Source organism: Hylobates moloch, unplaced genomic scaffold (assembly GCF_009828535.3).
Source record: "Hylobates moloch isolate HMO894 unplaced genomic scaffold, HMol_V3 SCAFFOLD_19, whole genome shotgun sequence".
NCBI classification, from domain to species: domain Eukaryota; kingdom Metazoa; phylum Chordata; class Mammalia; order Primates; family Hylobatidae; genus Hylobates; species Hylobates moloch.
The window spans coordinates 6,900,238-6,927,240 of NW_026652294.1; the positions used below are offsets into that span (position 1 = coordinate 6,900,238).

Genomic DNA, 27,003 nt, shown 5'->3' on the forward strand with positions numbered 1-27,003 from the left:
TTTGAAGATTAGATCTTGACAGAGGTGACTAAGTAAAAATGAGGTCATTAGGGTGGGTCCTAATCCACTATGATTATAAGCGTCCTTATAAGAAGAGGAAATTGGCCAGGCACGGTGGCTTATGCCTGTAATCCCAGCACTTTGGGAGGCCGAGGGGGGTAGATCACTTGAGATCAGGAGTTCCAGACCAGCCTGGCCAACATGGTGAAACCCCATCTCTACTAAAAATACAAAAATTAGCCGGGCGTGGTGGTGGATGCCTGTAATCCCAGCTACTCAGGAGGCTGAGGCAGGAGAATCGCTTGAACCCGGGAGGCGGAGGTTGCAGTGAGCCAAGATCGCGCCATTGGCTCCACCCTGGGCAACAAGAATGAAACTCCGTCTGGAAAAAAAAAAAAAAAAAAAAAAAGGAAATTTAGACACAGCTACAAAGGGAAGATCATGTGAAGATCAGGGAGAAGATGGCCTGTGAGCCAAGGAGGGAGACTTGGGATCTGATCCTTCCCTCACGGAGCTCAGAAGGAACTAGTCCTGCAGACACCTTGATCTTGGATTTCCATCTCCAGAGCTGTGAGAAAATCAGTTTATGTCATTCAAGCTGCCCATTCTGTGTACCATTAGGGCAGCCCTAGTGAAGTAACAGATACACTGACGGCACCACCATTACCATCATATTCATCATCCTCATCATCTTCATCATCTCTCCCTCTGACCAAGCCCTTCTCGTGTGCCAGACTCAGCTAACAGATGGCATCTAGGTTTGATCTGTATTATTCGCTCATTATGCCCTCTCCACAGTGCTGTGAGGACAGGTTCTATTTCATACCTAGTTCTCAGATGATGAGACTGAGGGGCAGAAAGATTAAGTAACATGCCCAAGGTCATATAGTGAATAGTGGGCAGAAACGGAAGCTAAACCCATGCTCTTAACTGCACCTCTAGAAGCTTCAGCCAATGACTATCTCTGAAAATAACACTAACCCTCTTATCTATATGCGCCTGGCACTTGCCACACAGACATGGCAAGCGCACAGAATCCTGGTAACATATGCCCCAGGGAGTCACTATCACTAAAGATGAGGGATGTTGTTACTACGTGCCCAAGATCATCAACAAATCCGAGGTTTAAACCCTGGTCAATCTGACTCTAAGGGAAGCCTCTTCCCACTACACACTGACCCAGATCTAGGGATCAGATGAGCTAACTCATCAAATCTCCAAACCCCAGGACTGTGTTGGACAGCTGAGGGAGTGCCCGCCCCAAGACAGCCACGGGCTGAGCCAGGGAGCCGGGATTCCAGGGGGCCTCCTTGCAGACGGCCGCTGCCCCGACTCTCTGGTGGGATGAATGATGCACCCAGCCAACCTAGGCCTTCTCTCCAGGACTCAGTGATACAACACGGAACAAACAGTCTCTTCCCCTTCCTCTTTCTGACCACTGCACCTGGAGGGTAACAACGCTGATGTGTTGATTATTCATTTCAGTGCACGCTAGGTTGGGGCGTTGGGGACTTTTGCTTCTCTGTATTACAGGACGGCCTGGTTGAGAAAAATTAAGATGCAGAGGCTGGCTGTTGGTAAAGCCATAGGCAGGTGTCTCCGCTGGGGGCCTGTGTGCTCAAAGGATATCAAGAGGACTTTTTGTTTTGGAGTTGAAGGAAGGAGTTTGGGGTACAGGGGCTATGGGAACCAAAGATGGGAAGAAAGGACAGTGGAGGGAGCACGAGAAGGCCCTGACTGCCTCCAGGCTCCTTGGCCAAGTTTGGCTGATGAGGTAGTTGCTGCCTTGCACCACCCAGATCCCATCAGAACTGTCAAAGACCCTCAGCTGTCAGCCCTGTGGGGGACAGGACATTGCCTTAGGTGTCCAGAGAGCCTCCTCCGAGGTCTTGCTCCTTCCCAGGAGGTGCACATCCAGTGACTGCTGCATGTGAGGCATAAACCTCTAGCCACTTTGCCCCAACTCAGGATAACTCGGACCGGCCATCCCAGCTCCCCTTGGAACTCCCCGCAGGCTTTCCCTGAGGCTGCATCATGGCCCGACTTCTCCCTCTGCCTCTAGTGCTTGCTTCGCTCCACCTTCTGGTGTTGATCCTAAAAGCCGCTCCTCCTAACCTGCCTGCACACTGACCTCCGTCTCCATCAAGGACCACTAACCTGCAGCGTGAACCCATCTGGGCCAAGTCAATAGAGACAAGCTGCAAATGGTGCAATGCCTGCAAATTCAGCCACATAGGATGCAGAAGCCTAGCCCCTCTAATCAGGGCTGTGATACTGGGTCCAAGGTGTGGAGAGCCTCAGGGAAGGAATCACAGCCCTGTCCGGGAGGGGCTTTTAGTGCAGTGAGCCAGAGGGTCAGATGAGATAAGAGGTTCAGGGAAAGTGCTATGCAGTAGCAGAGCTGCTCGCTCATGGGCCAGCAGCATCAGCATCACCTAGATGCAAGCACTAACCCTAACCCCCTTCCCCAAATACTGGAGGCGTTTACCAAGCCCTCCAGGTGATTCTCATGCACGCTCAAAGTTTATTAGAGTTCAAGCGAAAGGAAAAGGAGAGAGGGAGAGTGAAACACAATGAAAAAAGGAAGGTGGGAGTGGATAGAAAACCGGCTACCTCAAGCTTCCTTAAGGAAGGAAGGGACTTGGCAGCCACAGCTCGTTTGGGGACCCTCTCCATACACCTAGCCCCCTTCTGGTACCCTCTCCCTCCCGCCTTTCAGACCCAGGGTGGTGATGGTTCCTGGTTCCCAGTGTTAACAGCCACAGGGTGCTACATCCTTCCTTGTGGACTCCCAGCATCCTTCCTCCCACCATCTTAGTCAATAGCCCCTTTATTAAATTTGCCTTAACGTACTCAGTTTGGGGGAGCCATCTGTTTCCTGTTGCCACCATGACAGTATTCACACACTATCTCAACTCCAAACGCTGCAGAGTGGAGAAGGTTGCCCACTTACAGCTGTGGATCTCAAAACTCAGAGGTTAAGCTCCTCTCTTGAGGTCACACAGCCAGGAATCTGGCTGCAACCCTCTTACCTTGGGAATGGATCTGGAGCAGGTGGTAAGGGTGCAGGTAGTTCTCAGCCTGAGGGACGGGCTCCGAGAAGTGAGGACCTCTCCACCTTTGCTACCCAGCTACTGGCTATAATATCTCCCAGGATAGTTTGATATCCCAGCTACAGGCTAGAATATCTTCCCAGGCTGACAGCCCGAGGCCAGGAGATGAAATTGAAAAGGCTGGTAATTAGCAAGGAGCGGACAGGTTATTACCCTTGAACACTGCAGAAGAGGGCATTGTCTCCATGCAGGAAGAAAGAGGAGGCCGCACACTCCTCCAAACCCATCCCGGGGCACAGACCAGACTGTGGACAGGGGAAGAGGGCCAGGCAGCCCTGGAAGGAAGAGCTGGAATTCATCTCACTCTCCCCATTCCAGGCTCTCAAACGTGGGCTTGGGCTTGATCCACTTTGAAGGCTGACAGATGCCAGGGAGTCTGGGGTGGTCCAGGCGCAGTGGTGGTCTGGGATCACTGTGGCCTGTGTGTAGAAAACTTTATGGTGGTGAAGCTCACTATTCACTTTTTTTGGACACTCACTATGTTCCAGAAACTGTGTATAACCACAACCACCCAGATGATGTAAGTCCCCAAATTATTCCATTTTATAGGTGGGGAAACTGAGGCACAGATTTTTTTTCCCACATAATCTGCCCTAGGTTACTCAAAGGTGGCAGGAGTCAGATCCAGGGCCCTTGTTCTAATGAATACCTTGTCTCATAGCAGAAGCTGGAGGCTATTTTGGACCAAATGATAAAGTAAGAGAATATTTACTTGAACATGTACCTTTTAAAGAAAAAAAAAAATTTTAAGTTCAAGGGTACATGGACAGATCTCTTATATAGGTAAACTCATGTCACGTGGGTTCGTTGTACAGTAATCTGTACAATCCAAACAAACAACAATCCTCATCCAGGTACTCAGCCTATTAGCCAAGTTATTTTTTCTGCTCCTCCCACCTTCCACCCTTCAATAGGCCTCGGTGTCTGTTGCTCCCCTCTTTGTGTCCATGTGTTCTCATCATTTAGCTCCCATTTATAAGTGAAAACACGTGGTATTTGTTTTTCTGTTTTGCATTAGTTTGCTAAGGATAATGGCCTCCATCTCCATTCACGTTCCTGCGAAGGATATGATCTCATTTTATTTATTTATTTTTTTTGAGATGGAGTCTCGCTCTGTTGCCCAAGCTGGAGTGCAATGTCACGATCTCGGCTCACTGCAAGCTCCACCTCCCAGGTTCACGCCATTCTCCTGCCTCAGCCTCCCGAGTAGCTGAGACTACAAGCGCCTGCCACCACGCCCAGCTAATTTTTTTGTATTTTTAGTAGAGACAGGGTTGCACTGTGTTAGCCAGGATTGTCTCGATCTCCTGGCCTCATGTTCCGCCTGCCTCAGCCTCCCAAAGTGCTGGGATTATAGGCGTGAGCCACTGTGCCCAGCCAATCTCATTCTTTTTTGTGGCTGCATAATATTCTATGGGCTGGGCGTGGTGGCTCACGCCTGTAATCCCAGCACTTTGGGAGGCCGAGGCGGGCGGATCACCGGGTCAGGAGATCGAGACCACGGTGAAACCCCATCTCTACTAAAAAAGACAAAAAATTAGCCAGGTGTGGTGGTGGGCGCCTGTAGTCCCAGCTATTCGGGAGGCTGAGGCAGGAGAATGGCGTGAACCCAGGAGGCGGAGCTTGCAGTGAGCCTAGACCGTGCCACTGCACTCCAGCCTGGGGGACAGAGTGAGACTCTGCCTCAAAAAGAAAAAAAAATTCTATGATGCATATGTACCCCATTTTCTTTATCCAGTCTACCACTGATGGGCATTTAAGTTGATTCCATGCCTTTGCTATTGTGAATAGTGCTGCAGTGAACATTGGTGTGCATGTGTCTTTATGACAGAATGATTTACACTCCTTTGGGTATATACCCAGTAATGGGATTGCTGGATCAAATGGTACTTCTGTCTTTAGGTCTTTGAGGAATTGTTGCTGTCTTCCACAATGACTGAACTAATTTACACTCCCACCAAAAGTGTGTAAGCATTCCCTTTTCTCTGCAACCTTGGCCATTCTGACTGATGTGAGATGGTATCTCACTGTGGTTTGATTCGCATTTCTCCAATGATCAGTGATGTTGGGCTTCTTTTCATGTGTTTGTTGGCCGCATGTATGTCTTTTTTAAAGAAGTGTCTGTTCATGTCATTTGCCCCCTTTTTAATGAGGTCTTTTTTTTCTTTTAAAGTTCCTTACTTCAAAATCCTCTATGTGCCAGGTGCTTTTATAGAATACTTATTTAATCCTCAAAAGAGCATTATTATCCTCATTTTAAAGGTGTATAAACTGAGCCTCAGAAAGTTTATGCAATTTTTCCCCAGGGTCACACAGCGAGGAAAGGGCACTGCTGGAACTCAAACCTAGGCCTCTCTGGATGGCCTGCCTTAACGCCCTGCCTCCAGCCCCACCCAGTACTCGGTCATTTGAAAATCAAGGTGCTAGGAAACCCATGAGAAGGGATTCCTCGGCTTCTCCCAACTTGAGGACCAAAAGAAACACCGCACTGGGCGTTAGGACACCTGGGTTGCCTGCCAAGACTGCACCAATCACACCCAAAGGGGGCCTTTCAGGAGACGGGGGTCCACAAAGGTCCAGGTGTGGTCAGGAGGCTTTTATCCCTCCCCAGCATCCATTCTAAAGGGTCTTCCAACATCTACTTGCATTCCTCCAATGATGGAGATCTCATTCCTTTGAGAACCAGCCAATTAGCATAAAGGACAGGGTGTCAGGAGGCAGCTGAGAGAGAATGAGAGCCCAGAATGTGGAGTCACTGACTTGGGGTCGAATCCTCGGCTACTCACTGTATGTGTGATGTTGGGCAAGTGTCCAACCTCATGTGGATATCTGTAAAGCGAGGTGGGTGGTAACCAGCACCCCTCCCTCTTAGGGGTAAGGTGAGGAGGCCTGAATGAGATCCTGGAGATGGTGCCTGACACACAGCAGGGATTCTTCAAATGACAGACGTGCTTGAGATGACGTGGACTACCCAGGAGGTGCTCATGGGTGTCAGGTGAACGGCCGGCTGCTGAGGCGTCCTTCAGCTCAGTGCCACCTTCCCTGGGCTTCCTACCTGCTGGCTAGTCGGGACCTAGCTGGCCTCTGAGGCTGCAGCCCAGCCCTGTCCCTCCACGTCAGGCCTCTGAGCACCTGCCCCACCATGTCCAGCCACACCCTGCAACCATTCAGAAACCAGCCCCGCCCTGCCTCCCTCTCCCCAACTGCAAATATTTAAACAGCATAAAAAGAGGATTAATCTCAGGAGGGACTCAGGGCAAGTGAACGCTAATTCCAGGCAGGGAAACCCAGGGCAATCCGTGAGGCAGGAAGGGGGATTCTGGGTCTCCTGGGCCTGCCCTGTCTTCTCCAGTCCTCTCACCTGCCACCTGCCCACACCCAGGTACCCTCTGCTGCTCACCTTGAGTCCTGCCAGGTTCCACATTAACTTGCTTCTCTTCCCTGCCTCCCCACACTGGGCTGGGTTTACTCCACTAAACCCCACATGAGACTTACATGCCCCAGCGTGCAGAGCTGTCATAAAGATTGCAGAAAATAGAGGCAGAGAGTCTCAAACAGGACCCAGCACACAGCTGGTGCCAGATCAAGGGAGGCACTCTAGGGGAGTAAAAACATAAACAGGTCAGTCTCCAGCTCTGCCATTTGCTGGGTGACCCTGGGCCTCAGAGTTGCCTCATCTGTGTAACGGGGATGGTACCTGCATCACCTCATAGGGCTGCTGTGCGAGGATGCCATGAGCAAAACATACACAGCACTTGAACAGGGCTGGGCACACCATGAGGGTTGGAGAAGGGGTAGCCCCCAGAAAGCCACGTCCTCACTCCATTCTGTGGTCGGCTCCAGTATCTCCCCCTCGGAGAGCCTCCCTGATCACCTTGTCTAAAACAGGGCCTCACGCCTGCCATCGCTACCCTTTTCCTCTGCTGCGTACTCTTCCTTAGGACTCATGCACTTGACCTCTCTTTATACATCTCTGGGCTCATCTATTTAGCCTCCATCTCTCCCATGAAGAGCTTGAGCCCCTAGGACAGTGCCCGGCCACACAGCAGGTGCTCAGTAAATGCTGACGATCAATTGGACTACATTAGTAACACTAACATCAGCAGCTAATGCTTACTGAGCTTGGTTCCAGGCAGTGTCCTAAGCCCCCTTGGCTCTAGATCCCACTGATACGTATTTAAAGCTGGGATCAGTAAACTTTCTCTGGAAAGGGTTGGGTAGCAAATGTTCTAGGGTTTGGGGTAGGACTGCCTGATAAATTACAGGGTGCCCAGTTAAATGTCAATTTCAGATAAACAAGGAATAATCTTTTGAGTATAGGTATGCTCCAAATATTATATGGATTATTGTTTGATTCTCTGAAATTCAAATTTAAACAAGGCATTCTGAATTTTTATTTGCCAAATCTGGCAAATTATTTTTATTTGTTAAATTTCTATTTGCTAAAACTGACAAACCTATTTTCAGGCCACATACAATCTATCTCATAGTATCTTTTGTTTTTACAACCCTTAAAAATGTAAAGGGTGGATACAAACAGGTCGGATTTGACCCACAGACACCCCTGGTTTAAAGCATCCAGCACAGTGCTTGTGGCACACAGTAGGTCCAAATAAAAATCACTCGGGCCAGCTGTCCCCTGCTCCTCCGAGGCCCGCTGAATCAGAGCGTCCCACCTCTACTCCCCACCTGGGGTCTCTGGTGGTTGGAGGTGGGGTACCATGCAGGTGGGGTGAGGACCACTGAGCTAGCACCCAGTTATGACATGGGCTCCCTGACGCTTCCCTCCGGAAGAAACTGGCAGTGGAGAGGATGGTTAAATTGGGATGCCTGGAGGGCCCTGCAGGGTGGCTTTAAAAATAACTCTCAGGCCCGCCACAGTGCCTCACACCTGTAATCCCAGCACTTTGGGAGGCTGAGGCGGGTGGATCACCTGAGGTCAGGAGTTCAAGACCAACCTGGACAATACGGTAAAAAGACAAAAATTAGCCAGGTGTGGTGGCATGCACCTGTAATCCCAGCTACTAGGGAGACTGAGACAGGAGAATCGCGTTAACCCAGGAGACAGAGGTTGCAGTGAGCCGAGATCACGCCACTGCACTTCAGTCTGGGTGACAGAGTGAGACTCTTGTCTCAAAAAAAATAAAACATAAATAATAAAAATAACTTAGTATGTGAGCACAGTGGGGAGAAGAGGGGGTAACTCAAAGGTCCCTCAACAACCACTGGAGCAATGGGAGCGAGCGGAGGGCAGGCTGTGTCACTCTGCCGCTCTGACAGGCACGTGGGACTCTCAGGATAAGTTGCATGGACCAACATCTCCAGCCCTACCTGGACCACTGACCCTCAGCCCTGGTCCCCAAAGGTGGCACTACGTGCTCGCTCCCATACCATTGTTCACGTGGTGCCTTCTGCCAGGCGCCCCTCTCCGAATGCTCCAGCTGGCTAGCTGGAACTCAGGCTTCAAGCTTCAGCCAAGGTGTCACCTCCTCCTAGAAGCTTTCCTGGACTCCCCATCTCCTAAGCTAAGTGTGCCTCTTCCACGTCCCATTAACACCTCCTTCCCTGCACATATCACAGGAACCAAAACTGTCATTCACGCACTCAATATTTCTCGAGTGCTCCTGAAAGACAGGCACCAGGGAGCAAGCAGACATGGTCCCTCTCCTCGCAAGCCTTACAGTCCAGGGAGATGGAAAGATATAAACGGAATCACAAAATGGGTAAATCGTTACAAAGTGAGACCAGTTCTTTGCACCTTGGTTCTAGGTGAGTAACAAAGAAACCAGACCTGACAGGGTAGTGGGGAAGATCAGGGAGGGCTTCCTGAAGGTGGTGATGGCTCAAGATCTGAAGAACAAATATAAGTTAACTCTCTGGGTCTCAGTTTCTCCCACTGTAAAGGAGAGAAAAAAATCGCCCCTGTGACTGCCCCCACAGAGCCACCATGGAACTCAAAGGAAGGAACAGATGTAAGGACATTGTATCAGGGAGAAACAGCCTATGGAAAGAGCAGGCGGCTTTTAATTTTTAAATCTATTAGGGTGAGGCACACAGGAGGTGACAGTTGGGAGGGGTTGGAGTGGGGCTGGTGATGGTGATGGGGTGGGGACAGGAGTATTTTGGGAAGCTCCAAAGCACAGACACCAACAGACTTGGGGTGTGGGGAGGGGGAGAGATGGTGCCGCAGCCCTACAAGTTGTGCCTGGTTCTATGCTGTGGCCAAACCTTCCTTCCCTGCTAAATCCTGTCTCTTTCTCTTCCCACACCCTAGGCTGTAGTCACACGTGCCATTCCTTCTGTGTGACCCAGGTGACTCCCACCTCCTGGTCCTTGCCCATGCGGTCCCCTCCACTTGATATCCTCACCTATTCCTAGCTCTGTCTCCAGCTCTGGAAAAATCCCCCAGTCCTCCAGGGCCAAGTCACATGCCCCTCTCCGCATTCCCTCCTGAGCCCAGCACTCAATGCAGGTTGCCCATCTTCTGAGCTCCTAGAGTAACACCTGCTGCATCAGCCTCTGGAATCAGACTCCCAGAATCCCAATCCCAGCTTATCCATGCATGATCTTGGGTAAATCCTGTCCCTTCGCTGAACCTCAGCTTTCCCATCTGTGAAATAGGTGGTATCAGCATCTACCTCACTGGCATAAGATAATACATTTATCTATTTAAATATATTTTTAGGGACAGAGGGTGTTGCCCAGGCTGGAGTACAGTGACGCGATCATGGCTCATGGCAGCCTCGAACTCCTGGGCTCAAACAATCCTCCTGCCTCAGCCTCCTGAGTAGCTGGGACTATAGGTACGCACCACCATGTCCAGTTAATTTTTTTTTAACGTTGCCCAGGCTGGTCTTGAACTCCTGGCCTCAAGTGATCCACCCGCCTCGGCCTCCCAAAGTGCTGGGATTACAGGCATGAGCCACTGCATCCAGCCAAGACAATACTTTTTTATTTATTTTTATTTATTTTTATTTATTTTATTTTATTTTATTTTATTTTATTTTATTTTATTTTATTTTTGAGATGGAGTCTCGCTCTGTTGCCCAGGCTGGAGTGCAGTGGCGCAATTTCGGCTCACTGCAAGCTCTGCCTCCCGGGTTCAAGCCATTCTCCTGCCTCAGCCTCCTGAGTAGCTGGGACTACAGGCACCTGCCACCATGCCCAGCTAATTTTTTGTATTTTTATTAGAGACAGGGTTTCACCATGTTAGCCAGGATAGTCTCAACCTCCTGACCTCGTGATCTGCCCGCCTTGGCCTCCCAAAGTGCTGGGATTACAGGCGTGAGCCACCACGCCTGGCAAGACAATACATTTAAAACATTTGGCACAATAGCTGCTGCATGCTCAGTGCTTTATACATTTGTTTTAAGTCATCATAGCCAGCATTTATTTATAAAATGTTGTTTACTGAGTGCCTGGCACCATGCCTTGGGGTATGATCTCATCTAATCTCCATAGTATTTCTGTGAAATGGGTACAATTACCCTCTTTACTTTACAGATGAGGAAACTGAGTTCCCGTCAGGTGAAATGACTTGCCCGAGGGCACAGGGTTTGGAAACGGCAGGGCAAGATTCAAACCCAGGAATGTCTTTCCTACACTGAGCCTGGCACACAGTAGGTTTGTTCATTCATTCAAGAGACACCTATGGGTGTTTCTCACAACTGGGTGCTTTACACACTTGAGCCCAAAAACTCACAACTACCATGCATTGTAGGTGTCCTTGTTATTATCCCCATTTTCCCAATGAGGCAGCTGTCCCGGGAGAGGCAAACACCATCAGACCTGTGAGGAGGCTGGGACTTAAATCAAAGTCTCTTGCTCTGGAGCCCCGTGTTGCAGTGGAGACCCCAGTGGCAGAGCGACCAATGCACTTGCTCCCTTACCCCTCTGAACCCAAACATCACAGTCACAGCCAACTTGCTGCTCCCAGAGCCAGGGGACAGTGGCACCTGCCAGCTCCACTTCTGCCCTTGGCTATCATTTTTCACAGTACATCTCTCCCTGCATGCCCAGCACCACCTGGTTCCCTCTCTGCTCCACATCGGCTCCCCAAGAGGAATCGTGGTGATAAAAAGAAATGTCCTATCTTAAATGCCTTTTACTAAGTGAAAGAAGCCAATTTGAAAGGACTATGTACTAAGCAATTCCAACAATATGACATTCTGGAAGAGGCAGAACTATGGAGATGTGAAAAGATCAGGGGCTGCCAGTGGTTGGAAAGAAGAGAGATGAGGCCAGGCGTGGTGGCTCACGCCTGTAATCCCAGCACTTCGGGAGGCCAAGGCGGGCAGATCACGAGGTCAGGAGATTGAGACCATCCTGGCTAACTCAGTGAAACCCCGTCTCTACTAAAAATACAAAAAAAATTAGCCAGGCCTGGTGGCGGGCACCTGTAGTCCCAGCTACTTGTGAGACTGGGGCAGGAGAATGGCGTGAACCTGGGAGGTGGAGGTTGCAGTGAGCCGAGATCACACCACTGCACTCCAGCCTGGGCAACAGAGCGAGACTCCATCTCAAAAAAAAAAAAAAAAAAGAGAGAGAGAGATGAACAGGTAGAGCATGGGAGGTTTGCAGGGCAGTGGAAACACTCTCCTCATGATACTGTGATGGCAGATGCATGCCCTCAGACATTTGTCTAAGTCCACACAACACACAGCACCAACAGTGAACCCCGATGTCAACTGCAGACTCTGAGGGATAAGCGTCCGTGTGGGTTCATTAATCCTAACAAAGGTACCACTCTGGCCAAGGATGTTGACAGTGGGGGAGGCTGCACGTGTGGCGGGGTCGAGGATATGAGAGAAATCTCTGCACCTTCTGCTCAACTTTTCTGAGAACCTAAAACTGCTCTAATAAGACTTTAATAAGTCTTAAATACAGGCCGGGCGCGGTGGCTCACGCCTGTAACCCCAGCACTTTGGGAGGCCGAGGCGGGCGGATCACAAGGTCAGGAGAGCGAGACCATCCTGGCTAACACAGTGAAACCCCGTCTCTACTAAAAATACAAAAAATTAGCCGGGCGAGGTGGCGGGCGCCTGTAGTCCCAGCTACTCGGGAGGCTGAGGCAGGAGAATGGCGTGAACCCCAGGGGGCGGTGCCTGCAGTGAGCCGAGATCGCGCCACTGCACTCCAGCCTGGGCGACAGCAAGACTCTGTCTCAAAAAAAAAAAAAAAAGTCTTAAATACAGACTTTGGGGGGAAAAATAAGAAAGCAATGTCCTTTCCTCACACTGTCAGTCATGGAAGATGTTAGCAGGGATCCCGACTTTCGGCAGACAGGCTAAGCGCCTCCTTCGCAATGGGATCCCCTGTGCCCGCAGCCCACCATGACCTGCAATGGGCTTTGGAGCTTTTGTAGAGAAGGTGTCTGGTGGTGTCAGCTCAGAAACCTTCCCTGCCACCTCCTCAGGGGGACATTCAGGGGAACACTCTGTCCCTGGCCTGTCTCCCATCTCTCTCCTCCTCCCTTCCTGCTCCCTTGCCTTCCTCCAATGCTGCACGTTCCTCCCTGCCTCAGTGCTTTTGCTCTTGCCATTCCCTCTACCATTCCTAGTTCTCTACACAGCCTCTTCTTTTCATCATCAAGATACCAGCTCAGGCTGGGTGCGGTGGCTCATGCCTGTAATCCCAGCACTTTGGGAGGCCGAGGAGGGTGGATGACCTGAGGTCAGGATTTTGAGACCTAGCCTGGCTAACATGGTCAAACCCCATCTCTACTAAAAATACAAAAATTAGCTGGGCATGATGGCGGGTGCCTGTAATCCCAGCTACTCCGGAGGCTGAGGCAGGAGAATCACTTGAACCCAGGAGGTGGAGGTTGCAGTGAGTCGAGATCACGCCATTGCGCTCCAGCCTGGGTGACAAGAGTGAAACTCCATCAAGAAAGGAAAAAGGAGAAAGGGAAGGAAAGGAAGAAAAAAAAAGATATGAGATCAAATGCCACCATCTCAGAGAGGCCTCCCATGACTGCCCAGGTAAGCTGCCACCTACCCAACTCACCCCAGCCTCTCTCTCTTCCCACTGCATTGCTGTTTTTTCACCCATTTCTGAATTCATCGCATTTCTTCATCTGTTTGCATGGTCATTATCCGCCTCTGCCCTCTAGGTTGAAGGCAGGGATCTCACCTGTTGTGCTCACTCTTGTCTCCGCCGTGCCCAGCACAGAGTCTGGCACACAGTAGGCGCTCAGCAAATGCTGGTGAATGGATCAAAGTTTTCTGTCCTGGACTCCCTCTCACATGCAGTTTCAGGACAGACGTGCCTCCGCCACTCCTGCCCACACCCTTCCATCTTTCCTGTCACTTCCACATAGCATAGATAGCAAAAACAAAGCCACATAGGCCATGGGATAGGTGGCAGTGGGGAGGGGGGAATGAAAAATGATAAGAGCCTATGGACCTTTAGAGTATTAGAAAAATTCTTCCTCCAATTCCTCCCCGCATAACCTGCCCTAAACATGGTTATTGGGGCTTATGGGAGAAACAAACACCGCTAACTTGGCTGCTGCCAGCCTGGCCCGAGTTAATCGTTTACTGGCTTGCTATAAATAGGCACCAGCATTGTCCTGTGACAGTGTGAGGGCCGGCCAACCTGCCATGACCTGGAAGGGGTGTTCTGGGGCTGGGGTTCCTACAAATGAGCCTCCTCTTATCACCCTGCCCAGGTTCCTCAGACACCCCTTGACCAGAAGGCTCCCCCAGGGCCTGATTCCAAGGCATTCTCTCGGGGACATTCTTGTATAAACGTCCTTCAGGCTGCCATGCCCATGCACAGGAGAGGATGGAGCTGTGAAGATGCTCCCCGGCCTCCTTCCATCCCCAGAGAAGCCAGCCTGCACGTTTTCCATTCCCAGCCCACACTCTGGAGACTGGCCAGCCTCCTCCTGGGTGCCTGCCCACTGCTTGCGTCTGGCTTCCCTGGCAGCACCCCCATCTCCACAGACCAGGGGCCTCATGGATGAGGAAGATACATGAAGACTTGGAGCCCACCCAAGATCCCTGGAAGACAGCCAAACTTGGGGGCGTGGAGGGGAAGGTGGTTTGGACAGCTGCAGAAAACGGCAAAGGAAATTCCCAAATCGTTGCTTAAAACACACACAGGTACATCAGAAAGTATTTATTACCTTTCTGGATAAGGACTAACCTCCTCCATCTGACATTAGAAGAAGCAATCCAATAGTGTGTCCAACACTGGTTTCAAATCCTGTCTCCATCTCTTACCAGCTGTGTGACCTTGGGCAAGTCACTTCACTTCTCTGTGCTTCAATTTACAGTACTTATCTGTAAAATGGGATAATAAATAGAGGCAGAGGGCCTCAAACAGGACCCAGCACATAGCCGGTGCCAGATCAAGGGAGGCACTCTGGTTAAGTAAAAACATAAACAGGTCAATCTCCAGCTCTATTTGCTGGGTGACCTCGGGCCTCAGTTTCCTCATCTGTTCCCTCTGATGCTTCTTGGGTTTGCTTTCTTTTGACATTACATACACTAATGCATATAAAGTGCATAGCATACTGTCTGGAACAGGATAGGCTTTTTGGGAAACACTCTATACCTGTGCTGTCCCACATGTTATCATCAGCCATACGTGGCTATTGGGCACTTGAAATATGGCTAGGGTGACAGAGGAACTGCATTTTAAATTCAATTTAAATTTAACTTGATTGAAATGTAGATATGCACTTGTGACTCGCAGCTAACATACTGGGACAAGGCAGGCCTGGACAAAGTAGGTGCCCAATAAATGCTAATTATAATTATTACTGGGGTTGTGATTATTGTTTTGTTTTGTTTTGTTTTTATTGACGGAGTCTTGCTCTGTTGCTCAGGCTGGAGTGCAGTGGTGCCATCTCGGCTCACTGCAAGCTCCACCTCCCAGGTTCACGCCATTCTCCTGCCTCAACTTCCCGAGTAGCTGGGACTACAGGCGCCCACCACCACACCCGGCTAATTTTTTGTATTTTTAGTAGAGATGGGGTTTCATCATGTTAGCCAGGATGGTCTCGATCTCCTGACCTCATGATCCACCCGCCTCGGCCTCCCAAAGTGCTGGGATTACAGTCGTGAGCCACCGCTCCCGGCCAATTATTGTTATTTTTATCGGAAAGCTATTATTATTGGAACTGGTTTAGAAACTAAGAGGTACCAGTTCATTTCTGGGCACACTGAGGACAGGAAACCGTATTGCAATCACCTCTGTATCACACCATTCTGCAGAGGGTTACAGACCCAGTGTTTTGGCATATCCCTCTAAAATTCGTATTTTAACATCCTAATCCACGCCTGGACGCAGAGGCTCACACCTGTAATCCCAGCACTCTGGGAGGCCGAGGCGGGTGGATCATCTGAGGTCAGAAGTTCAAGACCAGCCTGACCAACAAGGTGAAACCCCATCTCTACTAAAAATACAAAAATTAGCCGGGCGTGGTGGCAGGCACCCATAGTCCCAGCTGCTCAGGAGGCTGAGGCAGGAGAATCGCTTGAACCGGGAGGCAGAGGTTGCAGTGAGCCGAGATCGCACCACTGCACTCCAGCCTGGGCAATGGAGCAAGACGTCTCTAAATAAATAAATAGAATCCTAATCCTAAAGTGGTGGTATTAGGAGGAAGAGCTTCTGGGAGGTAATTAAGCCATGAGGATGACTCTTGAATGGGATTAGTACTTTCTTTCTTTTTTTTTTTTTTTGAGACAGAGTCTTGCTCTGTTGCCCAGGCTGGAGTGCAGTGGCATGGTCTCAGCTCACTGCTACCTCTGCCTCCCAGGTTCAAGCGATTCTCCTGCCTCAGCCTCCTGAGTAGCTGGGATTACAGGCACCCACCACTACGCCCGGCTGATTTTTGTATTTTTAGTAGAGACAGGGTTTCATCATGTTGGCCAGGCTGGTATCGAACTCCTGACCTCAGGTGATCCACCCACCTCGGCCTCCTAAAGTGCTGGGATTATAGGCGTGAGCCATTGTGCCCAGCCAGGATTTGTGCTCTTAGAAAAGAGACCCCAAAGACTTCTCTCACCCCCTTTCTGCCATGTGAGGACATGATTAAAAGTCTGCAGTGTGCAAAAAGGAAGAAGGCCCTCACCAGATACCAACCATGCTGCCGCCCTGATCTCAGACTTCTAGCCACTAGAACTGTGAGAATTCCTGTTGTTTTGAAGCTACCTAGTCACGGTACTTTGTTACACCAGCCCCAACCAAGACACAGGGTGATGCTGAACCGTATTTGGGTATTTGAGTTGTGGATTCCTTAGAGGTCCTGACAAAAGCTGAGGATACTCATGGCCGGGAGCGGTGGCTCACGCCTGTAATCCCAGCACTTTGGGGAGGCCGAGGCAGGAAGATCATGAATTCAGTAGTTCAAGACAAGCCTGACCAACATGGTGAAACCCAGTCTCTACTAAAAATACAAAAATTAGCCAAGCGTGGTGGCAGGCGCCTATAATCCTAGCTACTCAGGAGGCTGAGGCAGGAGAATCGCTTGAACTGGGGAGGCAGAGGTGCAGGGAGCTGAGATGGCACCACTGCACTCCAGCCTGGCGACAGAGTGAGACTCTGTCTCAAAAAAAAAAAAAAAAAAAAAAAAAGCTGAGGATCTGAGGATACTCTCTCCATACAGCAAGTACAAGGTGTTTCTACAACTTCAGGGATTTGCACACCTGTAGAATAGAAATCCTTGATCCAGTAATCACCTGGCACACAGTACATCCCCAGGCAGCACTCAGAACTGTAGGAAAGCATAGAGCACAAGAGTGTATACCTCCCGCATCACAGGCTGAACTCCTGCAGGCACCCTCAGCCCTTTGATGTGGACATCTGTGGTTTGTCTGCCTGCTTTCCATCTCCCCGTCTGGTGATTTCACTGTAACTCTCCTCTGGTGTCCCTTTCCTTACTCTCACAGGGCTAACTTCACCCCTCACCCCTCCGTGACCAAGTGGAGCAATCCATCCCACTGTGACTGGCACAAAAGAAGCAAGTGACCCACACTGGTCCAATGAGACCGAATCCCAAGACTTTGGCTAGAACCCTTAGGAAGGGGAGGTTTTCTTTTCTGCAGCAATGCCAAGCTGGCAGAATGTGCCCCTAGAGCTGCTGGGCAACACTCTACCTCCCCACAGAGGGGCTGAGCATAATGCCAAAACAGAAGAAGGCAATGCAGAGAGATGGCGAGAGACAGCGTCCTGATGACATCATTGGCGCCCCTGGATATAGGTGCACCTGAACTTCCCAAACACTTAAACCAAGAAATCAATTTTTCCCAGCACTTTTGGGAGGCCAAGGCAGGCGGATCACAAGGTCAGTTCAAGACCAGCCTGGCCAATATGGTGAAACCCCGTCAATACAAAAATTAGCCAGGCATGGTGGTGCATGCCTGTAGTCCCAGCTACTCAGGAGGCTGAGGCAGAAGAATCGCTTGAACCCAGGAGGCAGAGGTTGCAGTGAGCTGAGATCGTGCCACTGCACTCCAGCCTAGGCAACAGAGCGAGACTCTGTCTCAAAAAAAAAAAAAAGCAAGAAAGAAAAAAAGAAATCAATTTTTTATCTTCACTTTCTCTTTTCATTTTGTTTTTATATGTTTATTATCATTCTAGCTAGTTTTATCAGGGTTTACCCGACTTGAAAAGGATGGAGGATGGAGCTGGCTAACAAACCCTGCTCTGCTGTTTCTCAGCTCTGTAGTCCTGGTTCAGTTTCTTAGCCTCTCTGAGCATGAATTTCCTTGTCAGTAAAGAGCAGTTGCTACTTGTACCTACCGTGTAGGAAGGTTGTTTTGTGGATTAAATGAGAGACAGCAAAGCACTTACAGCAATATTTGGTAAATGGTAGTTGCTACAATTCTAATTTACCAAGTAAGCATAATTTACCAAATAATAATAATTAAAAAGGAGTTCATTCAATGCCCCAAGTATCACTGAAACTGGCCCAACTATCTCATAGAACTAATGTTTATGGTTTCTTTTGAATACACATAGAAACTGACCCTCCCAGTTTTAAAACTCCAGAAAGTTACAGTTGTCTTATCTGCGTTCCTTTCTCAGGAAACCAAACATCAGGCCTCCCCCAAGGAACTGAAACTTACCAGATCATTGCATCTGGACAAAGAGATGCAACACCCCTCACCCAGCATGACTGCCTAAGCCACCACCTGCTTCCTGTTGACCAACTCCTTTTCCTTACCCCTCTCTAATTCCAATTTGTTTGTTTTTTGAGACAGAGTCTTGCTCTTTCACCCTCCAGTGGCGCCATCTCGTCTCACTGCAAGTTCCGCCTCCCAGGTTCACGCCATTCTCCTGCCTCAGCCTCCTGAGTAGCTAGGACTACAGGCGCCCACCACCATGTCCGGCTAAATTTTGTATTTTTTTTAGTAGAGACAGGGTTTCACCGTGTTATCCAGGATGGTCTTGATCTCGTGAACTCGTGATCCACCTGCCTCGGCCTCCCAAAGTGCTGGAATCACAGGCGTGAGCCACTGCGCCCAGCCCCTCTAATTCCAGTTTTCTTCCATGCACTTAAACTTCCTCCCTGCTATATAAACCTCTGAGTTTAGTTGGTCAGGAAGATAGATGTGAGCCTGATCTCCCATCTCCTCGGCTGCAGGACTGACTTTTTCCCGGGCAATACTTATCTCAGTGATTGGCCTTCTGTATGGCCAGCAGCAGGACCTACGCCAACACCCTGGCATTTTGGTAACATCACCAAGTCTCTTGAACTCTCAGGGCCTCAGCTATACATTTTCTCAATGAGGCCTTACTACAAAACGAACTGTTACTGTGCTTTGTAAATACCCACAATCTGAGTTCCTGCAAAATTGTGCAAAGAAAAAACATAGAAACCTATTCATCTCATCTTCTATATCACTAAGTGAAAGAAAAATACACTGCCCCACATCTGAGTTTAGCATTCTTAGCCCCCTTGTCCAGGGGTGCACAGCAACCAAGTGCAGGGCCAGGGAAGTTACCAGGAACTCTGAGCTCCTTAGGCTGAGGGACTGTCTCCAGGAGCTGATGGGCAGCCAGCCTCAGAGGGAAGACCCAGCTGCCCTCCTCATGATGGCGATGCAGCCAGCCAAGACTCAGCCCACTAGAGGGCTTGTCCCTTTGGACCTCAAGAAATATCTCTTCTGACTCATTCCACAGCACTGCCCTGGGGGCTGTAGCACCTCCAGGTCAGGGCTTACCTAGAGACAGCAAGATCCTGCGCTGAGGGCATCTTTAAGTTCAGATGTGACCAGAAAGGGCAGCAAAGTGTCCTTTTGGGACTGAGTCCATCTTACTCCCAAAAGGGTGAGCCATGCAGTGTGCCTGACCCCTCCATAAATACTGCCAACTGCCAGTGATAGCACAGTGGTAATTGAGGCCCCTGCTGTTGTGGCCTTCTCCCTGACCCCACACTCTCGATGGAGCTTGGAACCCTGTGTGGATTGCTGGTTTTAGCTCAAGAGTGATACAGAGGAGGATTGTGCAGCCAGACCCCTTGCTGTACCAATTACAATCTCTGTGACCTTAGGGTGAACTCCTTGCCGTCTCTGTGCCTCGATTTCCTTATCCATAAAAGAGGGGATTTTATCTACTTCATGGGGGATCAATAATTAAATGAGGTCATCGATATAAAATGCTAGTCTTTTTTATTTTTATTTTTATTTTTTAATCTTTATCCGATTAGAATGACGTGACTTAAGCCCTGGTTTTCCTTGAGTGAACTGAAGGCACTCCAAAAGTCTTATCAACTACTTAGTTTTAATTAGTCTTAAATAAATACTTGGCAAATTCAGAGTGGAAAAAACAAAGACTTGGCTCTCAGAGAGTGACACTGGCCAAATTAGATGAGTTGAGATTCTTGGAATCCTGGAGCTGTCCAACCTCGTCCACTTAGAAAGCAGGAAAATGAGACCTTGAGAAGGGACCTGTTAGGAGCCACATGCATTGTTGGGGTCAGAACTGGAACAAGGACACGGGTCTCCTCACCTCCCATCCTGGGCTCTGCAGACAGCAACGCGGGCCCTTAGGGGTGACCAAAATGCCCTTTCCTACCGGCCGGCCAGCAACAAATGCTACCACCAGCTCCTGGAGCACCTCATGAGGTGGCTGGGGGAGACCTGGCCACATGGTACGAGAGACACAGCCAAGCAAGCCAGGGGCCCTTCTGCCAGCCTCGCCACATCGAACCAGCGTGCCTAAACTGCCACAGATGCTCATCACTAGCAAAAGCTCCCAGAAGCCAGGTTGCCAGAGACCTGAAAAAGCATCAAAACGCATCGGGTGGATATGGCTGCATTATTCACGAGGAGCGTTCCTGCCCTCTTAAGCCAGCAAACATGACACACGCAAGCTGATTTGAGTCAATCCTGCCAGCATCAGAGAGCCCCAAAATAGCCCACCTGGCATTCCCGCATTCATTCAAGCACATGCATTTTTGGAGTCTCTCCTTGGCACAGTGGGGCGAGTAGTGGGTGGGGGGCTGTGATTCCAGCCCAAGAATGGAAAAGCTTAGCAAAGGCAGACGTTTCCTGTCTTATCTGATGATCTGGTGTCTTTGCTTCCTCTCAACTTGTCCCCAAAACTTGCCTGTTCCTCCCCCGCTCAGAATACTCCCGTGGCTCCTATCTCACCCAGAGTCAAAGCCAAAGCCTTCGATGCCTTCGATGGACAAGGTCTTGAGCAATCAGCCTCCCGCTCTGTCAAACCTCATCTCTACTCGTTTACTTCACTCCAGTCTCACTGGCCTCCCAGCTGGTCTGTTCCCAACTCACAGCCTCTGCATATGCTGTTCCCTCTGCCAGGCACACACTTCCTGCAGATGTTGACACTGCTCCCTTCCTTCCTTCAGGTCTCTGCTTAAACACCATCCCATCAGTGAGGCCATCCCTGACCACCTCCTCTGGCAAGCCTTTCCCATCTCTTCCTGCCATTATTTTCCTTGGAGCCCTTGTTACCTTAAATATATATTTATCGTTTTGTCTATATGCCCTCCTGCCACTATACTGTACACTGAATGAAGGCATATGAGCAAAGACTGTGCTTTACTCACTTCTCAGTTTGCAGCTTGTAGAACAGGGCCTGGCACATAGTAGATGCTTGATAAATATTTGTGGGAGGAAGGAAGGAAGAATGGACGTGGGGGAGAAAGAAAACAGAGGGAGGGAGAAAGTTTTCTTCTAAGAGCTGGCAGAAACTGTCTATCCTGGTCTCTGCTATTGGCTGAAACTTCCTGAAGTACAGCCCTAAGCAAAACCCTCCCTTGCTCATAAATCTTCTATAGCTCCCCATTATCCACCATGGGAAGTTCAAATGGCACAGCCTGGCACATACAGCCCTGCACAAGCTGGAACTAATGGACCTTTCCTGCCCCATTTCCTTCCCCTGCACATGCCTGAAGCCAAGCTGTGTTTCCAGGGACTTTTCTGAAGCTCATAGCTCCCCACCACTGCCCACTATAAGCCAAGGTCATGAGGCCATCCCCCTAGATCTTGGCAATATGAGGTTTGAATCCTGACTTCTCCACGGACTTACTGTGGGACCTTAAAGCGAGCTGCATAACATCTCTGTGCCTCCAGTTCCTCATCTATCATGGAAAGAGATGATGGTTCTCTCCCTTAGGGCTTTTATGAGTGACGGGGATAATGCTCACAAAGTTCATGGCACAGTGCCCAGCACAGAGGAAGCTGGAAGCCCCCAGCAAACTGGAAGCTGGAAGCCCCCAGCAAACTGGTAGGAAATTAGGAATGCCCAATTTTTTTTTTTTGAGACTGAGTCTCACTTTGTCACCCAGGCTGGAGTGCAGTGACGCCATCTCAGCTTCCTGCCACCTCCACCATCCGGGTTCAAGCGATTCTCCTGCCTCAGCCTCCCGAGTAAGCTGGGATTACAGGCGCATGCTGCCACACCCGGCTAATTTTTGTATTTTTAGTAGAGATGAGGTTTCACCATGTTGGCCAGGCTGGTCTTAAACTCCTGACCTCAAGTGATCCACTCAGCTTGGCCTCCCAAAGTGCTGTTACAGGCGTGGGCCACCGCGCCTGATCATAATTTTTTTTCCTTTTTTTTTTTGAGACAGGGTCTCGCTCTGTTGCCTTGGCTAAAGTGCAGTGATGCGATCACAGCTCACTGCAGCCTCAACTTCCTGGGCTCAAGGGATCCTCCTGCCTCAGCCTCTCAAATAGCTGCGACTACAGGCATGCACCACAATGCCCTGCTATTTTTATTTTGTTTTCGGTGGAGATGGGGGTCTTGCTATTTTGCCCAGGCTGGTCCCAAACTCCAGGCCCGAAGTGATCGTTCCACCTTGGCCTCCCAAAGTGCTGGGATTACAGGCATGAGCCACCGTGCCCAGCCAGGAATTACTGATGTTATTACATAGTCCAATCTCTCTTCTATGGCCTAAGTCCATTTTACAGGTGAGAAACTGAGGCATTCTGGGGAAGTTTTCCCTAAATGACATGGCTAGGGAGCCAAGACTTCATTCACTGTCCCTGCCCACCCCCACCCGGCTTTGGACTCCAAATATGCATTCAAGACAATCTAAAAGCAGTAAGAATGAGTTGTTCAAGAACAGACATTTGTATCAGATCAGCCTAGAGAAGTGAACGGCGCGGTGGGTGCAAGATGGGTAGGGTGAGCGGGGAGCAGATTTTCCTGCCTTAACAGCGTTGTCATTCTGGGCCGGCCACTTCTTTGTGCTCCTAGTGGTGGGGGGCTGAGGGGGTGTCTTGTGTATTGCAGGAATGTGAGCAGCATCCCTGGCCTCTTCCCACTAGATGCTGGTAGCACCCCCAACTGTGACAACCAAAAATGTTTCCAGACATTGCCAAATGTCCCCTGGAGTAGCGTTGCCAGATTTAGCAACACATACTCATACTAAAAACTTACTCACTGTTTATCTGAAAGTCAAATTTAACTGGGCGACCTGGATGTTATCTGGCAACCCAACCTAGGGATGGGAGACAAATCTGCTCCCCTTCATTAAGAACCACTGGGTCACAGTAAAACTGCAGGGTCCCCATGGTAACATCAATTGCGTCTCTCGTTTTTCTCCGACCTTCTTTGCAAGTCCTGCCTTCCTCTCCCATCTCATCGCCCCTAACCCAGAGGCTGGGAGGCTCAGTTCTCCAAACAGGCTCGGTTCAGCAGCTGTGATGATGGCTCCACAATTATAGCCCTTCCACCAGCTCTGGTCTGCAGAGCTAAATGTAGCTTCCCCTCCAGGACCTGCCTCATCTCCCTGTCTCCTTCCTGGGGTCTCATCTGCCTGCCACCAGCCCCTGCATTCTCCCCTCCAATTAAGACGCTTTCTAGGCCCAGCCTAGAGGCAGGAAAACAAGGCAGTTAGTCACTTTGCTTCCATTATCAACTAGCATCACATGGCTGGCTTCTTTAATGGCAGTTGTTATGGCAACGGGAAGCCAGTCCCTGCTCGCTCTGGGAACCAAAACAAAATTAAGGGTTGGCAGGGAGGGTAAAGGAAGCCAGGAAGGAGCCAAGATAGAGCTGGTCAGATTTAACTGGAGGAAATCACGCTGAGGCCACCTTGTTTGCAGCTGAGGCCACCTTGTTTGCAGCTTTCTCTTGGTGGCACCGAGGACAGAGGAAAAAAAAAAGGATGCTTGCCCTGGAGGAGCTCAGGCTAACGTGGTGGGTGTTCTCGCAGGGTTTATCTTGCCAGCTGAATCATTTTCATCCCCATTATGAATAAACGGAAACCCACACACTGATAAAGGTAAAGACAGATCTTGTCTAAGATTGTGCAGTGAACAGGCCAGCAATTTCAGCTCCATCACCTTCTTTCCCTGTTCTCGATGTCCTCCCCACTCCTTTCCCTTGCTTTTGGGATAAGACCACATGTTCTGCCTTCTCTGCATCTGCACCTTTCTCCTTTGTCTCTGGTCCGGTCACTTCGGTTCCTTCAAATTCACAGCGTTCCCTCCAGCCACAAAGCTTCTGCATGTACAAAACCTTCTGCCAGGAATGGTTTTTCTTAGTGTCTCTCAACCCCATTATCTTCACCTTAAAGCCCTACTCATCTTGCACCTGCCTTCTGAAACGTCACATCGTGGGCCCCTGCACATGGTCAGTTGTCCCTGTTTTGGCTTCTTGCAGCCCTGGGTGCCTCTCCTTCACACCTCTGTGCACAGCCTGTAATTCTCCTTGTAATTGTGATAAAGTATCTGTTGGGAGTGTGGTTGCTCCACTGCAAGGTCAGCCCCAGGAGGACAGGGACAGGGTCTGTCTACAAGGGGCCTGTCCCTGCTATGTCCACAGAACCTAGCGCAGGGTCTGACACACAGCCCTCGGTAAATAAACACATCTGGGGTTGGAATCCAGCCCTAGTTGAGCCCAAAGTTCCTTCTTGACCTGCCTCATGGGTGCGGGGTCCAACTGGCTCTCCAGGCCAGCACTGGACAGTTTGCAGGTCCCAGCCTCTCTTGGCCCCTTGGTGGCTGCAGTGGCTCTGGCAAACCTTGCTAGCCCAGCCTATCTAGAGATGTCGATTGTTAAGGCACTCCTTCTAGAAAGAAGGCTGGGAAAACAGATGTACACACAGAAGACAGATACACACACAGACACATGTAGATCTATGTACACACAATGCAGTCTCTGGGTGAGGCGGTGACAGGCAGAGATGTGGCTCCTCTGAACCCAGAGAGTGGGGAGGAGGGAGATCTGATTTGACTCTCAGATTTCTAGGCAAAGAGCTTTCCCTTCTATTCCACTGGAGACTGGCTCTCTGACACTGAGAGAGATGCTCCCCAAAGAGGTAAGCAAAGGAAGGAAAGGACAGGGGAGACATGCTTTGGGGGGCACCGAGTTGTTGCCATGTTCTTAGGGTACCTATGTTGAATAGGAACTCAAAAGACAGAAGACCGGAACCTGTTCCCCCGCACTGGTTCTGTGCCCTTGAATTGTCACTTATTGTCTCTGGGCCACAGTGTTCTCATCTGTACAGTAGAAACTGTACTAGCCACACATTCTGTCCGAGGTGTGGCACCGTGTAGATTTGGATGAGCATGTCTGTGGCATGGGAGGGTCAGAGTGTGGCTCTGACATCAAAAAGACCTGGGGGCTAAGTCCCAACTCTGTCCCATCTTGGCTGGGTGCTCTTGGGCAAGTTATTACCCCTCTCTGAGCCCAAGACCCAAACTAGACTGACACGGATCGGACCTTAAAGGACACTAGTACTAATGCATCCTTCTGCTAGTGGAGAAACTGACTCCTAGAGAGAAGGGGCCTGCGCAGGAAACTGAGGAAGATGGTAGCTGAGCTGGGACCTGGGCCTCAGCCAGAGCCTTCCCCAGATGTCTTACTGGTGTTCTCTTCTGCCTGCAGCCCCCTCCCCAATTCAACCAACCATTGCCTTAAAAACAAAGGTACCCCAGGCAAAAACATCTCGGGGGCACATATTACATGTAGGTCTGGTTAAACCATGAACAAAAAGACAGCAGGTGCTTTGTAAGGTACATGCCCCTCCCCTGAAAGTGACAAGAACGTTGTTGGTCTGTGAGTTCTGTTGAAAAGAGGTTCCAGGCCGGGAGCGGTGGCTCACGCCTGTAATTCCAGCACTTTGGGAGGCCAAGGCGGGCGATCACGAGGTCAGGAGATAGAGACCATCCTGGCTAACATAGTGAAACCCCGTCTCTACTAAAAATACAAAAAAAAAAAAAAATTAGCCAGATGTGGTGGCGCCTGTAGTCTCAGCTACTCGGGAGGCTGAGGCAGGAGAATGAGAAGAATGGCGTGAACCCGGGAGGCGGAGTTTTTAGTGAGTGGAGATTGCGCCACTGCACTCCATCCTGGGCGACAGAGCAAGACTCCGTCTCGAAAAAAAAAAAACAAAAACAAGAAAAGAGGTTCTAGACAGACCTCCCTTGGAATACCCACAGGAGTCTATACAAGGGCTGAGCTGAAAAGTTCTGGGCCTTTCTGAGGGATCCAATGTATTTTGCATGTCTCATTCGAAAATGCTAGAATGTGCAAGCAGCCCTGGAGCTCATTCTTTAAACAAAATAGGACATGCCACACACAGAGACGTACACACACACACACACACACACACACACACACACACACACACATACTCATGCTCCCCGAGGAGGGAGGGGCAGCAACAGGTCCAAGCCTCGAGGCTGCCCTTGGTGGCTGTCTGCCACTGTGCAGGGAAGGAGGGGTCATCAGTGATGCTGGATGCTGCCACCTCAGCCGACACCCCCAACACATACACACACACGCACGCGTACACACACACACACACACACACACACACACTGAAAGCCAGGCCCAGAAACCAGGCCAGCCCACAAGGTCTGCTGCCATGCAAGGCCTTGGGCTAAGCGCTGATAAGGTTCAAAAGTGATGAAGACACAGCAGCAATGGGGTCTGAGGCTTAAGAATGGGGAGGGCAACACACAGACACAGGCACACAGACGGAGTCACAGTCCGTTATTCACGCAGACTCATGCATCACATGCCACACACCTACTCAAGATACACACACAGTCACACCATCACTCATTCACAGACTCACGCACCACACAATACACACACATAGACCCACCCTCACAGAAACAGATACACGCACAGACACACATAGATATGTGTACACACAATGCAAAGAGATACACTTAGGTATCTCCAAAAAGATGCACAGACATTCTCATATGGACATACTCACAGCCACAGGTCCTCACCCACGCAGGCATACACACCAGAGCACACAGTCCAGGCATCGAAATGCTACCCCAGGCCCAAGGACTATAAATTCTCTCTGTCTATGGGGTTCTGGGAGGTCATTGGCCATGAGCCCTAAAGACTAGAATGCCCCCCCCCCCCCCCCGCTGACCCCAGGGAGAGTGGAGGGGCAGAGGAATGGCAGAACCTTTCTGATTCTCACCTTCTGAGTGTG

The 27,003-nt window shown here is 50.1% G+C and overlaps 2 protein-coding genes across 3 annotated transcripts in view; one reads left to right on the forward strand and one right to left on the reverse strand.

Annotated features, from left to right (window-relative positions):
* Positions 1-27,003, forward strand: part of CRYBB2 (crystallin beta B2) — a 679,427-nt gene that overhangs the window by 398,335 nt on the left and 254,089 nt on the right. The gene's annotated exons all lie outside the window — the stretch shown is intronic.
* Positions 1-27,003, reverse strand: part of SGSM1 (small G protein signaling modulator 1) — a 121,768-nt gene that overhangs the window by 93,848 nt on the left and 917 nt on the right. The window lies entirely within an intron of this gene.